Genomic DNA, 14,831 nt, shown 5'->3' on the forward strand with positions numbered 1-14,831 from the left:
GACATTATGCCACAATTCGTGGTCTCAGGATTGCTAGTGAAACAACAAAAGGAAAATAAAGAGAGAAAATATCCAAGAAGCATTAAGGAAGTCATGGCCAAGGCATGTGAAGTTTAAGAAAGGTACAGTTCATATATAGCTCCTGTCACAACCAAGGCTGTTCTACGACTGGCTACATTAAGACTGGGAATGGCTGCAGTTCACAGAGTTATAAATCTTATTGTGAAAAGAAGAACAAGACATTCCTCCTTCCCATCACATCCCATTCTTCATTTGCTGTGGTGTGCAATTTGTATACTTTGCTAACAAATGGAAGATGCGTCTATTCCATCTCATTACAACTGACATTAACTCTTAGGGAACAGTCTGCCCTAGCGTATTGAATTCTTTGGTATACTGCTTCTTATAGAACTTGTTTAGAAATGGCTTATAAAGAATTCGCTTAGCATTAAGTCTGCTTAGGCTGCAACTTGGAAACTTTTGAACTTTCTGCCTCATTAAGCAAAGACGACCTCGGAAGATAAGGGGAGTCGTGTACTTGGAAATGAGTAAAGGAACAGAACGGTGTCTAAAAGATGAAGCAGAAGAATGTTTCAGTTATTGCCAAGAACTCACTTTTGTCAAGTGCAGGTGCAGAATAGCAACTGAAGGTCAGGACTTTGATAGCCCACCTGACAAAAAGGAAGAGATCCACAGGAGAACAGTGAGACCCCAGCCTCCAAATGTGCAGTTAGCCGGGGCGACGTGCAGCGGGCAGGAGGTTCGGATTGTGGGGGTGTAGTGGTCCAGGGTTCCTCTGGCTGAGGGTCCCTCTGCAGGGCCGCCCAGCTCGAGCTGCTCCACGCTGCGCCTTGCAAACAAATAACTTAAGAAGAATCTCTGGAATCCATGCCCGAGTTTCTGCACCAGGAAACCCAAGGAAAAGAAACTTCCTTAAAACTGAGCACAGGACTAAGTGGAAAGTTGTTTCTTCTGCAGATGCTGGTAATTAGCAAAGAAGGAATCAGGTGATGCTTGCAGACATAGCCTTCCCCATCCTTTATCTGGAGCTAAACTTCCTTAATGTATGGCTCTCATAAAGTGTACATATATCTTAGGACTGCAATTCTGTATAAATATTTAAATTAAATCAGTGGCAACTTTCCCTAGTGACAAATATAAATGAAACTTGCAAAGAACAGGAAAAAAACGATTTTACTGAATGCTACTGAAAACTGCCAGAGGTTTTTATGGAATTTTTCACACCACTCCCCCTCTCATTTCTTGTTGTCATATAAATAATTCACCAGCAAAATCCTCATTCTGAACAAGAAATGAAAAAATTAAATAAATAGAAGATCTATAGATATGCATGGGCTCTGCAGAAGGGTGGTTTTTGGTTGAACTAGGTAGTCATTGTTAGCAAGACAAGCTGCCACACTGGGATGAGAGGAGGGGATTGCAAAATCTGCAAACTGATAAAACTGCTTGGGAGGCTGAAATTTGATTTCCTTATCAGGCTCGGAAAGTTGGCTGATGCAAAGCAGAGTGCAAACACTCATCTTCTGTATTTTAAGCATGCAGAGAAGAAATGGTAATTGCACAGTGATGGCTTTGAGTTCATAACAAAATAAGTCACTAAAATAGGTGAAGAATTCAAATTTGACATATCTGCCAAAGTAGGAGAATGGACCAGGTATCTTCCTGTCAGCAGCAGGTAGTTAGTAGATTTTCCTCCATCTCTATCATGGTCCAAAGATCTTAAAGTCAAAGAATTGTGTTATCTGAATAATCCAGTTTTCATTCAGCGGAAGAGAATTTGCAATTATAGAATGTTGCTGTAAACTTTCACATTACTCATGTCAATATTACTCATCCCAACGTGACCTGTAAGCTCAAAAACCATTTCCAAAAGAAAGGATCTCAGCACTTCAGAGTGAATCCAGCCTCAGTAGTTCTTGTTGAGCCTGCTGATCCTTCCAATACTGTTCTTCCTGGTGGGGGAAATCTTGAGCATCTAGTTTCTTCCCAAAAGAAAGAGAAAAGGAAGTTTACAAAACATTTTTCATTCTCATTATGAGATTGCAGTCATAAAGCTGCCTGGATGCACATACCATGGCTACAACTACATTACTAATAGTTGCTGCTGACAGAGCAAAGAGTAGGTTAAGAACAACCAAAGCCCTATTCCCACTGACTTGTAAGAACATTCTGTTGTCAACGCAGGGAAAAGCGTGCGGAGATTCCTGAATAAAATCAAACAGACTCACATTTGAAACGCTCCCAAGAAAGCAACAGTTTCATCATGAAAAGGTGCTAGTCCTACAATTAGTTCATCCATCTCTCAGCGTCCTTGGTTGCAGAATCCTGGTGGCTGCTCAGGAAGGGCTGTACCTTGCCCATCAATAGCAGATGGTGCCTGTAGAGCAGAAGAAACACTTGGCAGCCTGTTCTAGGACCAGCCTGGGATCCAGGATGCTCCCAAGACCCAGGAGCCGCAATGACGCTGCAGCCAGCCTGACCAGCTCTGTTCCAGCTCTCTACAGGGCTGACGGCTCCATTTGTCCAGGCTGGTGAAAATCAGGGGATGACTCTCAATGTTACATTCAACAGAGCCCAGGTGTGAATCCTCTGCGTGATAAGCTGTTCCTGGATGAGCACACAAGGGAAGAGAAGAGGTCTCAAACGGAGGGGATGTCAGCTGGGCAAGCAGGAAACTCGTCTTTCAGAAATAAAAGCCTGATGCATCCTGAGAGTTTACTCTAGTTAAGGAAAATAAGGGAAAGGGCAACCAGTTCTCTTGGTACTTACAATTCCCCAAAATAACAAAATGGTTAGGGTTGGAAGGGACCTCTGGAGATCATCTAGTCCAACCCATAACAACAAACTACATATAAACCACAATAACAAATAAACTACATCATAAAACAAACAAACAAACCGACCCCCACAAACAAGCAGAGTATTTTTATCTATGCACTGAAAAAAAGAACGTATAATAGTGTTTTGTATTGCTGCTTTAATAACGATGACTTCTTCCACAGTATATGCTGGGAAACTGATGTCAAAGGATAACTGTCCCAACATTATGAAAGATTTGTGGTGGCACGTTCTGTGCTTAGTACTTTCAGACAACCCTATTTAAGTCAATAGTACTGCATAAATGTAACTCTGGGTAGAATTTGATCAGCAATTTATAAATGATCACATATACTGCTGGAGTCTGCAGCTGTGTTGTGCTGATATTTAGCTGCTCTATTGTGAGCCTCTGACTCCAATATGAATAAATACACCAATGACAGAATGCACAAGCACAGTAAATCTCAGAGGGACTGCAAATGGATTTTCTTGTTTGGCCTCCCCCCACCCCCCCCATCATTCCAATCTCCTTTATTCGGAACAAAGGATTTTTTGAGAGGAGGAATACAGAAGAACCTGATGAAAACACCCTCTAGGTATTTCTGAGTTTGGATTTTCAAGCAGCCTGATGCACTGTAATTGAACTTATCTCACAGTAACAAATTCTGTTTGTGAAGAGCAGATGAGAGTAAGTTTGTGGCAGAAACAAAATAAAACCATTATAAAGAATATTTTGGATACTGAAGAGTTCTTCTGGAACTTCTGGAGATGAGGTCCCAGCTTTCCAGATTGACACGAATAGAAAACACTGGTGACCTCCTCCGTTCTGAGTGTTACAGTTGTCCACTGACTGGGATCCTTGGCTGATTCGATACACGGAGAAGGAAAAATATAGGACATGACCAAATGGCGAACAGCAGACAATCCTGTGCTGAGCATCCTTTGTTCTCAAGCCTGTATGCACAATGACCCAGCTGTGATTCAGAGCCACCCAGACACACCAGGGGTGTTTCTGGTGTTCCGAGGCTCCATCTATTAGAGTGGCCCCTCTGAACAGAGCCGGTCTGTGCCAACAAAGATGCTGCAGGGAGTGGAGCATCTCCCGTGTGAGGAAAGGCTGAGGGAGCTGGGGCTCTGGAGCTGGACAAGACGACACTGAGGGGGGACTCATTCATGGGATCAATATGGAAAGGGGGAGTGTCAGGAGGATGGAGCCAGGCTCTGCTGGTGACAACCAGTGACAGGACAAGGGGCAATGGGTGCAAACTGGAACACAGGAGGTTCCACTTAAATTTGAGAAGAAACTTGTTCCTGGTGAGGGTGTCAGAGCCTGGCCCAGGCTGCCCAGGGGGTTGTGGAGTCTCCTTCTGTGCAGACATTCCAACCCACCTGGACACCTTCCTGTGTAACCTCATCTGGGTGTTCCTGCTCCATGGGGGGATTGCACTGGATGAGCTTTCCAGGGCCCTTCAACCCCTGACACTCTGGGATTCTGTGAGGACACCAGTAGAACTGACGCAACAGTGATCCATGCCTAACAACGGCGTGGTCTCAAAACCATGAGCCCCTACTGGGTCACAGAAGGAAAAGCTGTCTTAGATTTACAGTGTTTTTCCTGTCACATAAGGTTTCTAAAATCCAAGGCAAATTAGCCGAGGTTCATACTAGCGTGTATAACTTCAGAAAAGAAAGGTTGAATGGAAGTGGAAATTCTATATTACCTGGTTCACATTAGCAAATGTATGATTTACCTTCAGATCAATGGAAAGAACAAGGAGTTTGGTTGCCTTCAACCACCAGTATGGAAGCAAAAACAAAAGCCTTTTATTCGCTTTAGCCAAGTCTTTTAGTCTTGCTAGGTCAGAGTTACAGCTCCACCGATGAACCGAGATGCAGAGAATCAAGGACTAAAGGCAAATCAAGTTTCACCAAAGGGAAAAAGAAAAAGCAAAAAGAATGTCTGAAGTACGAACTGAAAAGTACAGATCAAATAAAACTAAGCGAGATCGCTCTTTTCCACCAGTGAATTTAAACCTGGGTCCACACCACAGAACTATAACTCTGAGTACCTATTTTTAAAAAATGAAGATGTAGCCAAAAAAGGATTTTGCAATTTCTTTTAAATTAATCCAATGATTCTACCTTCTAGGGCAGCATTAAACCCTTGTGGTGCTTAACCAAAATCAAGGGATTATTCTCCACTATTATCCTATAACAAACAGAATAGGTTAATAGCTGTCATTGCCATTTCTAAATAGAGTACTGTATCATTATGCACTGTTAGAGCTGACAGGCGCACATCCCTATTACAGCACTTCTGTAACCTCACACAATAACAGCAACGCTGTTTTGCGAGATGTTTTGGTATCTGCAGACCTTATAAGATTTTAGTGAAGGCAGTGTTTAGGTTAGATAGGGAAAAGAAGAGCAAAACTAAGTGTTTTTCCTCCTTCGTTCTAATTTAACGTTGTTTCCTGCACAATTTTTGCAACTTTTTTGACATATGAGGACCGCCTGGAGGAGGCCAGTCTGTCAGCAGAACAGCCAGCAAGAAATGTATTTATGGAAAGAACACAGGTACAGTTAAAAAAGAAAACAAAAATACTTCCCTTTGAGACGAGAGGGAAAAGCAGCTGCAGACTAATGAGCCTTTCTTGATCTTTCCTCCTTAATTGAACCAAACTGCCCCAAAGAAGTCAGACTCCCAGCACTCAGAATAGAATTGGAAATTGCCATACAGTGTCTCCCAAAGTTTCCTGCAATATAATATATGCTTGTTTAGGGGCTATTTCCCACCTTTGCCCTGTGTAGCAGAGTAGTTCCCACATCCAACATTGTGGTAGTCCATGATCTACGAGACTCAGATTTGAGCTCCAGTCTAACTTCAAGCACAGACTGATTCCTGTGTCAGACATTACTCCAGAATCACATATCAGTGCCACTAATAATAACCATTATTGCTTTCAATTTCCTGCCAATGTTTTTGAAAGACTAGAATTCTTCTCTTCTGACTAATTGTACTGCCAGGTTTTTTTTTTCCCTCCTATAAAACAGACGAAAGAATTGCAGAACATATTATTGTATGGAGCATCAAAATATTATGACCACAATTACATTTCCATCATTTCGCTAAGGCACTCTTAAAATGAGCCTTGGACAGTAATGTCATCTCTCTGCAATCTTATCTCATATCATGAAGTTAAAATTCCCCTCTGCAGTCTCCTCCTCCTTCTGAGACTGCCCTGACTTCCAACTCATTGCACTGGTTTAGGTTATGACAGACAACAGCTCTGCAACACCTGACTCAGGTGCACAAGTTCCATAGGGGCTATAACTTCCCTACTAAAGGAAAATCACGACACATGGCAAAGCAAAACATATTTATAGTATATTTGCACTTAAATCTGTGGTTTAGCTATTGGTATTCACATGTGAGTGCCAGTGTCTCAACTGGAACTGCACCTACTGACAATAGTATATTTTTATCTATAGCCTGTTTGGAAATACGGGCAGCTTTGTTGCAAGGAAATGCATTCTCATATGTTCTTTTTCTCTATCTTAGTCATTCACACTATATAAATGCTTTTGGTTTCACACATATCTCTTGCAGCATACTAATTAAATGTTTCAAAAGGCTTTATCCATGGTTAAGTGAAGATAAAATTTTAATGATTTAATTAGCAAGCTCTGGGAAAAAAATAATAACGAACAAAGGCGGATGCTTTTAGTGCCTCTTGCTCTCATGTTACATTAGAACCACAGGAAGATGCAACGTTCAACATCACTTTTCCTACTATACTTGGCAACAGAGAACATGGTCCACTCCTGCTGGAAGGGAAGCGGGGAAACAAAAGTCGAGTGAATTACACCAGTTCTTAGGTACGTGTGGTGGAGGGTGCTTCCTCAAAGAAAGAAGGCACTTTTATGGGGGAAAAACAAATCAACTGTCTTTTGGCCGCTAACGCTTGAAAGCAACAAGGGAAAAACACAAATACTATTTTCTGAAGGGTGAATTGCAAACTGGTTCACTTCCAATATTTCCATACGACTTAGTGTTTCTCTTGGCAGTTGGCTGCTTTACCCTCCTAGACCTCTGCACTTAGAGTTTGGTAAAGATAAAATTCTATTGTTCTGTATTATACGTTTGAGAAGAAAAAGCTAATTGCTCTATTTGAATAACTTCTTATTACAATTTGGAATTCATTCTTCTGCTTTTTTTCTCCAGCAAGATTAGCCTATTATGAAAATCACTACCCAGACACTACATATCATTAGCACAGAGCACAATCTAATGGCAGTTTGAGCCGGCCTCTGGGATGCTGCCATTCTAATCCCACCGCTTGGCTCTCCCCTCCCAAATGTGAAGAAGGTTATAATATTCCGTTTCATACGATATACTGTGCTCTAATACACATACTGCATATCAAAAACTGGTATGTAAGGAAATGAAAGGAAGTCTGGATTGTTCACTCACTATAAAGCATCACTTATTCTAAGAAGTTAAGTACATCAATAGGCAGCTTTACCCCCTCACCACAATTCAGAAGGATCAACACTATGCACTAACTCCAGCTTTAAGAATTAGAGACGAGGCCGGAGCAGAAGGAGGGCACAGAAAACATGCATTTAGCTGCAATTAGAATTCCAGTCCATTGTAACATAATCATTGTTTTAGTTCACAAAATTTGTGGTTGGCAGCGATCTCCCCGTCAGCCACCACAGAGCCCGCTCTGCAAAGACCAAGAGATGTGTTCACAATCAGCTCTTGGCAAAAGGGATCATCATACAGTCACTCAGAGCAATGTGATATCTATATTCTCATCTCATTATCATTATTCTTCTCAGCCAGGATCCCCAGTAAGAAGACATGGCTGGCCAAGTCCTACGGAAGGCTGCGTGCACAGGATAATAAAGCTACATGCAAAGGGAGGGCACGGAACAAACGGGCCATGCAGAGGGTAAGTAACTGATAAGGGATGCAGTCAAGAAACTAAAGAACCAATCCCATCGTGGAGATGTCGTCTAGAGTGTAACTCTAACACTTTTTGGTAGTATATAGTGCTTATTCTATATTCTGGTTCTTGTATAGTCAGAATATGGGCACTGCGCAAGCATTTAATCTGCAAATCTCCCAAAGCAAGGATTTATTTTTATCTGTGGTAGTCAACCTGTTATAAATCACTGTGCACAGCTAACATCACTGCAGCAATGACTAGCAATAAAAGGGTGATAATATGGGTGGTTGAGGAGCCTGGAGAGATGGCCTGTGGAGAGCAACTGAGGAAGGGATGTGGATATAAAGCAACACTTGAGGTCAGCTCCATGTGTTCAACCGAAAATTCAGACTTTTGTTTTTCAATGCTTAGTTAAGAAACAGATGTGAGCTGTACAAATCAAAGCCCCCTTTACTGGACATCTTTATGCTGCTCATTTCTGCACAATATGCTCTTCATACAATTTGACTTCCTTCATGTAAATGTAACTAACCAAAGATGATCTATATTGTTGCAAACCACTCACTTTTTGGTTAACAAAAGCAGGTGTGGAGGACAGAAAGAGGAGCAGACAATCTGAACTATTCACTTACCAAAAAGCTAGTGAGATGGTCTTATATGGGCACAGCCAAGACACACAAGCTCCAGTTTAGAATGACCAGTGTAATTGGTGATCTCAGTGATCAAGCTGTTAAAAACTAAGCTGCACAGAAGCAAGTCTTGCGAGTTCAGCAGAATCTCAACACAAAAAACCCACCAGCGCCAGCCTCTACCAGAAATTCTCACATTTGTGTGGCTGCAATGAAAAAATCCAAAACTATCCGTGTTTAAATTATAAGCCTTGCTTAATTTAACTGTAAAAACTTGCTGCAGGCAGAGATTTGTAATATAAAGCTTTAGCCTGGCAGCAACTTCCACTTTACACATTTTGCAAACAAATGTGTAATGTTTCAGTTAGTACAGAACAAATTATGTCTTAGAAGTCTATCTGTTACAGAGTTGAGAAAATGAGGATTTGCACATTTTAAAGCTTACGAACTTCCATTGCTATCAATGCTGACATGTGCTTGGTTAATTCAGACTGCAGCAGAAACTGCCGTCATGTCATGAAATGTTGAATGGCTACAAGCGTTTCATAAGCATTCATAGTGCAAATCTGGTTTGATTGCCCTGACCAGTTTAACGAGGCAAACAGAATGTAGTACAGAAATCTAGACTTGATGTTTCTTTCCCAGGTACTTGCTGGACAGAGGTGTTGACCTAAATCACCTCCTTACTCCAAAGGATGAGGCACAGTCATCACTTCAGATATCCAGAATAACAGGTCTATCCGCACCAAAACAAGAGCTTTTCTGTGCAGAAGGAAGGGCTTTGTTTTCACAAGAATTAATCTCAGGCACCACCATAGAATCATCATTAACCTTCCTCAATTCTATTTCAAAAGCAAGGCACAAATCTTCTATTGCTCCACAGAACAGAATGTGTTTGTTTTCTTTTTTTAAAAGAAATAATGGATGAACCAAAGTATGATCATTAAAAATAACTGTAATACCTTGATTTTTTAAGGCATGGGAGGAAAGGCAGAATGAATTACTGCTGAAGGTTATAACGACCTATTTGATTTCTAGAATGGGTTTATGTATTACCATGATGCAAACGGCACAAGAATTTGAATAAACCAGATTAGAACCCAAACTGTTCCTCCCTCAGTCATGGATGAAACTACAGTCTTAGCTAAGCAGAGTTTTGTTCAGCTGCCCAGGCAAAGGTAAGAGTTCTAGCATCTTCCATAGGAATCAGGACAAACAACTGCTCTCTCTGTCCTGAGTGCAGTCCCACTGATAAGCCTCCAAATGTCTCTTTGAATGGAATCACTTTTAGAACAGGATCCAGGTTACAATCCCCTGTGCGTTATCTTCAACAAGCCTAATTTGGATGCAGCATCCATGAGCCTGTCCTGTGGAGGCTACGATCATTAATATATTGATTGCACCACACAGGCCCAATAAAGCAAAGTAGCACTCCTTCTTTACAATAGGATCACTTTGTAACACGAGAAATCAAGTATTTACTAGCAAGCTTATCTGCCTTGATCTCATCACTCCTCTGATGTTCCTTTGGGAGCCTGGCTTCTTTAGCCACCTTTCGAGAAAGCCTCTGGGTTAGTCTGGGAGTATAAGGCACAATCACAACACCAAAAGTGGCAGTTCTAGATGGAAAATGTCAGGCCGAAAAGAGCCAAACCCCGGACTTATAGCAGAGCCCACAGGCTTGTGGAAGTGCAAGCGTGGGTGACGCAAAGCACACATCTGCATGACCCTGAGAGCACGCTGTCCGTACACAGTTCCAGGCACATCGATACTCATTTGTCCGCAAACCAGGCTCTAATAAATACTGATCAGCAGTTGTGCCCGTTCCCTATGTAATTAGCACTTGTGTGCTTTTCACTGCCCAGGACTGTCATCTAGAATCCTATAGATTCCTGCTTCCCATCTCCCCTCCAGCACTGTCACTTCTGCCAAACTGCCTTAATGCCAGAGAACACAGTTGTAAAGTGATGGAAGAAAAAAAATAAATGAACAAACTCATCGTGTTTGATTTTAACTGCTTCCGATGTTATTTTAACTGTTTTCTATGTTCACAATGTGGTATGTGCTTCTCTCTCCGGCTGTGCTGAACCGCTTGCCCTCAGTACGGCCCCACAGTCTTCACAATTGAAAACTTGCTTTCAATTATTTTGATGAAATTAGAAAGACGCTCTGAATTTTATAATGACTTAATGGATTTCAGTTCTTAATTTGGCAAGCAAGCTTTTACTTATTTCTTAGTAGGTTTACCTATTAACTTCTAGGTAATAGTTAGAAAGTATGTATGTTATCTACAAAATGAAAAGATCTCCCATCACTGAATCTGAAATCCACTGAATCCACTGTGCTGTGTTCTACCCAGCCCCTGGGAATAAGCAGGGTTTACTGGATGCTATGAAGCTTAACACTCTCAGGCTCTGATGGACAAAAGAAAGAAAATAATTGCTCCTCTGCAGAAAATGCTCTAATATCTGATTTCTGATAAACATATTTTTGCTCCTTAGGTTACTTCAAATAAGTAGATATGACTTAAAGAAAAGTGGTCTCTAGATCATGTTGGATTAACATCACCATAAACATTGCATAGTTTAAGCTGTCTCCAGGAACAAACTGGAAGCCAATTAAACATAAAAAGAGCAAAGGTAATTTGCTCCATGAAGAAGCGAAGCAGCGGGACTGTACATTAGCTGAGATTTCAGAGCCATCTTTTACCATTGCTTCAATACATAGTACACATCAGTGATGGATTCTGCAAACAGAGACCCGGATAACGGCAGAGGGGTCTGCTGCCTTTAAACCCAGGAAAAAGAAAGCGATACATCAGGATGATATTTCAAATACGGAATGTTTAAAAATGCTTATTCTGCAAAAGTTAGTAAAAGTTTTCAATTCTCCTATGAACAGAACCGTTCTGGAGGGTAAACTCATGCACTGAGGTGCAGATCATATAATGCTTTGTATAAAAACCTCAGCGCAACCTTAACTGCCAATTTAGTGCTGATAGTTCTGTAATATGTGACTTCATAAAGCATTGTCCAAGAGCTTTAAAATTAAGTATTTTTCCTCCTAAATCACTCCTGCCTGAAAAATACCAAGTATTCAGCAATTCTGAAAACCATGCCCTTGCATGTCTAAAAATAGATGTAGGATGTTCTCGATCACTAAAGCATCACACAATTCTCAGCTGAAAGAGTAAATATTAATAGTACTCTGAGTCCCAATTCATCACTCTGCATAGTGCTTTGAGATCTTTAAATCAAAAGTATTACAGATCTATTCCCAGGATCTTTTCCAGAACTCCAGGAATATTTAAAAGCTCTGTAAAATCCTTATTTAATAGAACCCATACCATATGGTCTCAAAAGAACATATATGCCTTTTGCTTTTATATACTGGCAATTGGAATTCTGTCAACCAGAGTTCTTTTGCCTTAACCTACTCTTTGTTCTATTTTTGTCTTTCTGTGTCATACTTTCCTCTTCTTGATGGATGCTGTAGCCATACAAAATGATGTGTACTTTTAATGCAAATAAGCTCGCTTTTAGCTTACTACCCATGTCATCTTCACTTTGTTATTTTCTGTGCATAGGTTGTTTCTTATTAATTATCTGAAGCTTTTTTAAGAGGTAGTACATGCTGAAAAATAAATTACAAGTACATGCATGAGCCTGAAGCCAGAGAAAAAGGCTGAAATAACAGCTCGGCAATCTCTGAGCAATGCCACAGTAAAAGGTAGGCTCTGGCTTTTGTTGCATATTTGATCTGTCCAGAGCTTTTTCATTTATCACAACAGCTGGTTTACAGCCATAGCGCACAATTTTTTGAATAATGGTGCATTCATCTTAACCCTATTACATAAACAAAACAAAAATGCTCTTGTGACTGCAAAGGGTTTGGCTTGCTTTTTTTTTTAAGAGGCTTTCTGTACATTGAGATTAGCAGGACTGCTTTTTAGCGGGGGAAAAAAGCACGTCTGTTTTGCAAGGGTCCAATTAGTGAGTCTCAGGGCACTCAGCTTACAGCACTGAGTGAAACCGGAGCTGGACTCCTGCAAAACAAAACTCCACTACACTGCCCACTGGAGTTTAATGTGGTCAACTGAGAAGCAGGAAATAAGAGGAACAAAAAGACCATAAAAAAAAAAAGTGGATGATAAAACCCATTTCCCCACGTTTTCATTTACAGGGTATCACGAAAGCCTACTTAAAGGATTTTATTTACTCTTAAGCTAGACTAGATGATCTTAAGCTAGACTAGGATCCTGAACATTCAGCATCCCTCACTAGAAATAATATTACTATTTAATGCATAGAAATATATCTATATACTTACGAAATTCTCATTTTTTTAAATATTGGAAATGACACACAGGTTGATGAGTAAAACGGGGATCTCAGTGCACATAGAATTACTTTGTTTTCATGCCAAAGAGTGGGAGAAGAGGAAAACACGCAAGATTTACAAGTATATGAGAACAGTTCAACCAGCGCCAAAGAAAAGAAAGGAAATCACATCCCAATTAAACTCCAGTATTACAAATCGAAGAAAATTCTAGCAAAGTTCATAAAGTTATAGTGGGTAAACCCAAGTCAAGCTCATGCCAAAGTTTTCAGTTGAAGCACAGACACAATCCTCAGATCTGTGCCTATTAACCAATATTAATATATCTACTCATCTCCACTTTAATATTCTTCCTACTACCAAGGCAAAGTTTATAGAATGTCTTTTCACTAGATCAAGCAATAAGGACCAAAGCAAAAAACAGGCGCTGGGGCACAGACAAGGCTTTCCAGCACCCAAAGGCCTTCCAGCTGCAGAGTGGGTGACCAGTGCAGACCAGTTCCAGTGGCACCAGGACTGGACCCCACGCTGCCCTGGTGTCCCCAGCAGCCCCTATTCCACCCTGCAGCTGGGCTGCAACAAACCAAAGGCACATTCATCCCATTCTTTGTGCTCGTCTCTCTACCTGGTGCTGAATTCTCCTCCTCCTCCTGGTGAAGGCGGGTGATGGTTCAGCAACGGGTCGCAGACATGCTGTGTTTTGCTCTGTTTTTATCATTTCTGTCTCATTTTGAAAGGAATGCTGCTTACTGATAGTGTTGGACAGCGTTGTCCTTTCTCTAATGGAAGAGAAGATAGGGCAGAAAAGTCATCTGATTTCAGAAGCCTACATAACCTACATAAAGGCCAAGTTAAGCATACAGAGTCCTGTATACCTCGCTATATCTACAAATACACATGCACTACATATGCCATATGCCTTATTACACATACATGTATGCATAGGCATGTATATGTATAAATACACATTCATACATTATCTGTACAGTGGAGAATGCAAGAGTTCATACGGACTTTTTCCACAAAACTCTTCTCCCATACACCATTAAAACCTAAAACATATAGGGATTTACCAACATGTCTTTTCTGGTTTGCGGGAGCAAATCATAAAACAAGCCTATTACCTGTAGGACGGTGACACAGTTACAACACCGATTTCGATAATAAGCCTGTTCACTGTTTTCAACCTCTCTAACCATTCCTACAGCATCTAGTATATCCTGAGATCTTTAAATAGGGTATGATCAAAACACATTGCAAAATAGCAATCGGAAGATTGCGTATGAACAAAAAGCAGCCAGGCAAGAGCAAGCCATAAACACCAAACAGGGGCTGCCGTGGTGCCTCGGCACAGGGACAAAAAATGGAGAAAACCCATTGGGAAGTTTTGGTGACTTATGTCCCCAAGGGATGATCCCCAATTCAACACAAAGAACACAGAACAAGCCATGCACCTTTATGAGAAGGTATTATAGAAGCGAAAAGCAGTATTGTTATCACCACTGGTACTGGCAGCTGTGCAAACACAAGGAGCCATCTGCTGTCATTTTATAAGTGCACAGGTGATCTGGGACAACAGTGGGCTAAAAACATCATCTTCCTAAGTAAGTGAAGCTGGCTTAGTTTCTAACAGTTCTGTCAACAAATCTGAGGGCTAGAGTCACACTCTTGAGACATTCCCAACTTAGTTTCTGCAGGAAGGTGTTATAGCAATGGTTTTTATGGCCATAGCATTGAAGCCCTCAGGACATTGACTGCAATTCACAGATCTTAGCAAATGATGTGCTCAAACATGACTTTGTGGTAGTGCTGACCACCTCCACAACAACCACTATGAAAACACAACGCAGAAGAAAAAAAAAGAACAAATATGATGTTTTTGCAAGCTAATCCACAACAGTATCCTATGTAAAATTCATCCACTGTTTTGGAGTTTTTTTCTGCTTTGCTGGCACTGGCTTGCATTTTATGTTGTGTCAAACTATATCATATTAAAAGCATGCCGCGGTCTTACAGCACAGAACTCAGAGCTGCAATTCCTACAGCAGATAAAGTGTTATCTTGAGCTGAC

Source organism: Nesoenas mayeri, assembly GCF_963082525.1.
Source record: "Nesoenas mayeri genome assembly, chromosome: 15".
Taxonomy (NCBI): domain Eukaryota; kingdom Metazoa; phylum Chordata; class Aves; order Columbiformes; family Columbidae; genus Nesoenas; species Nesoenas mayeri.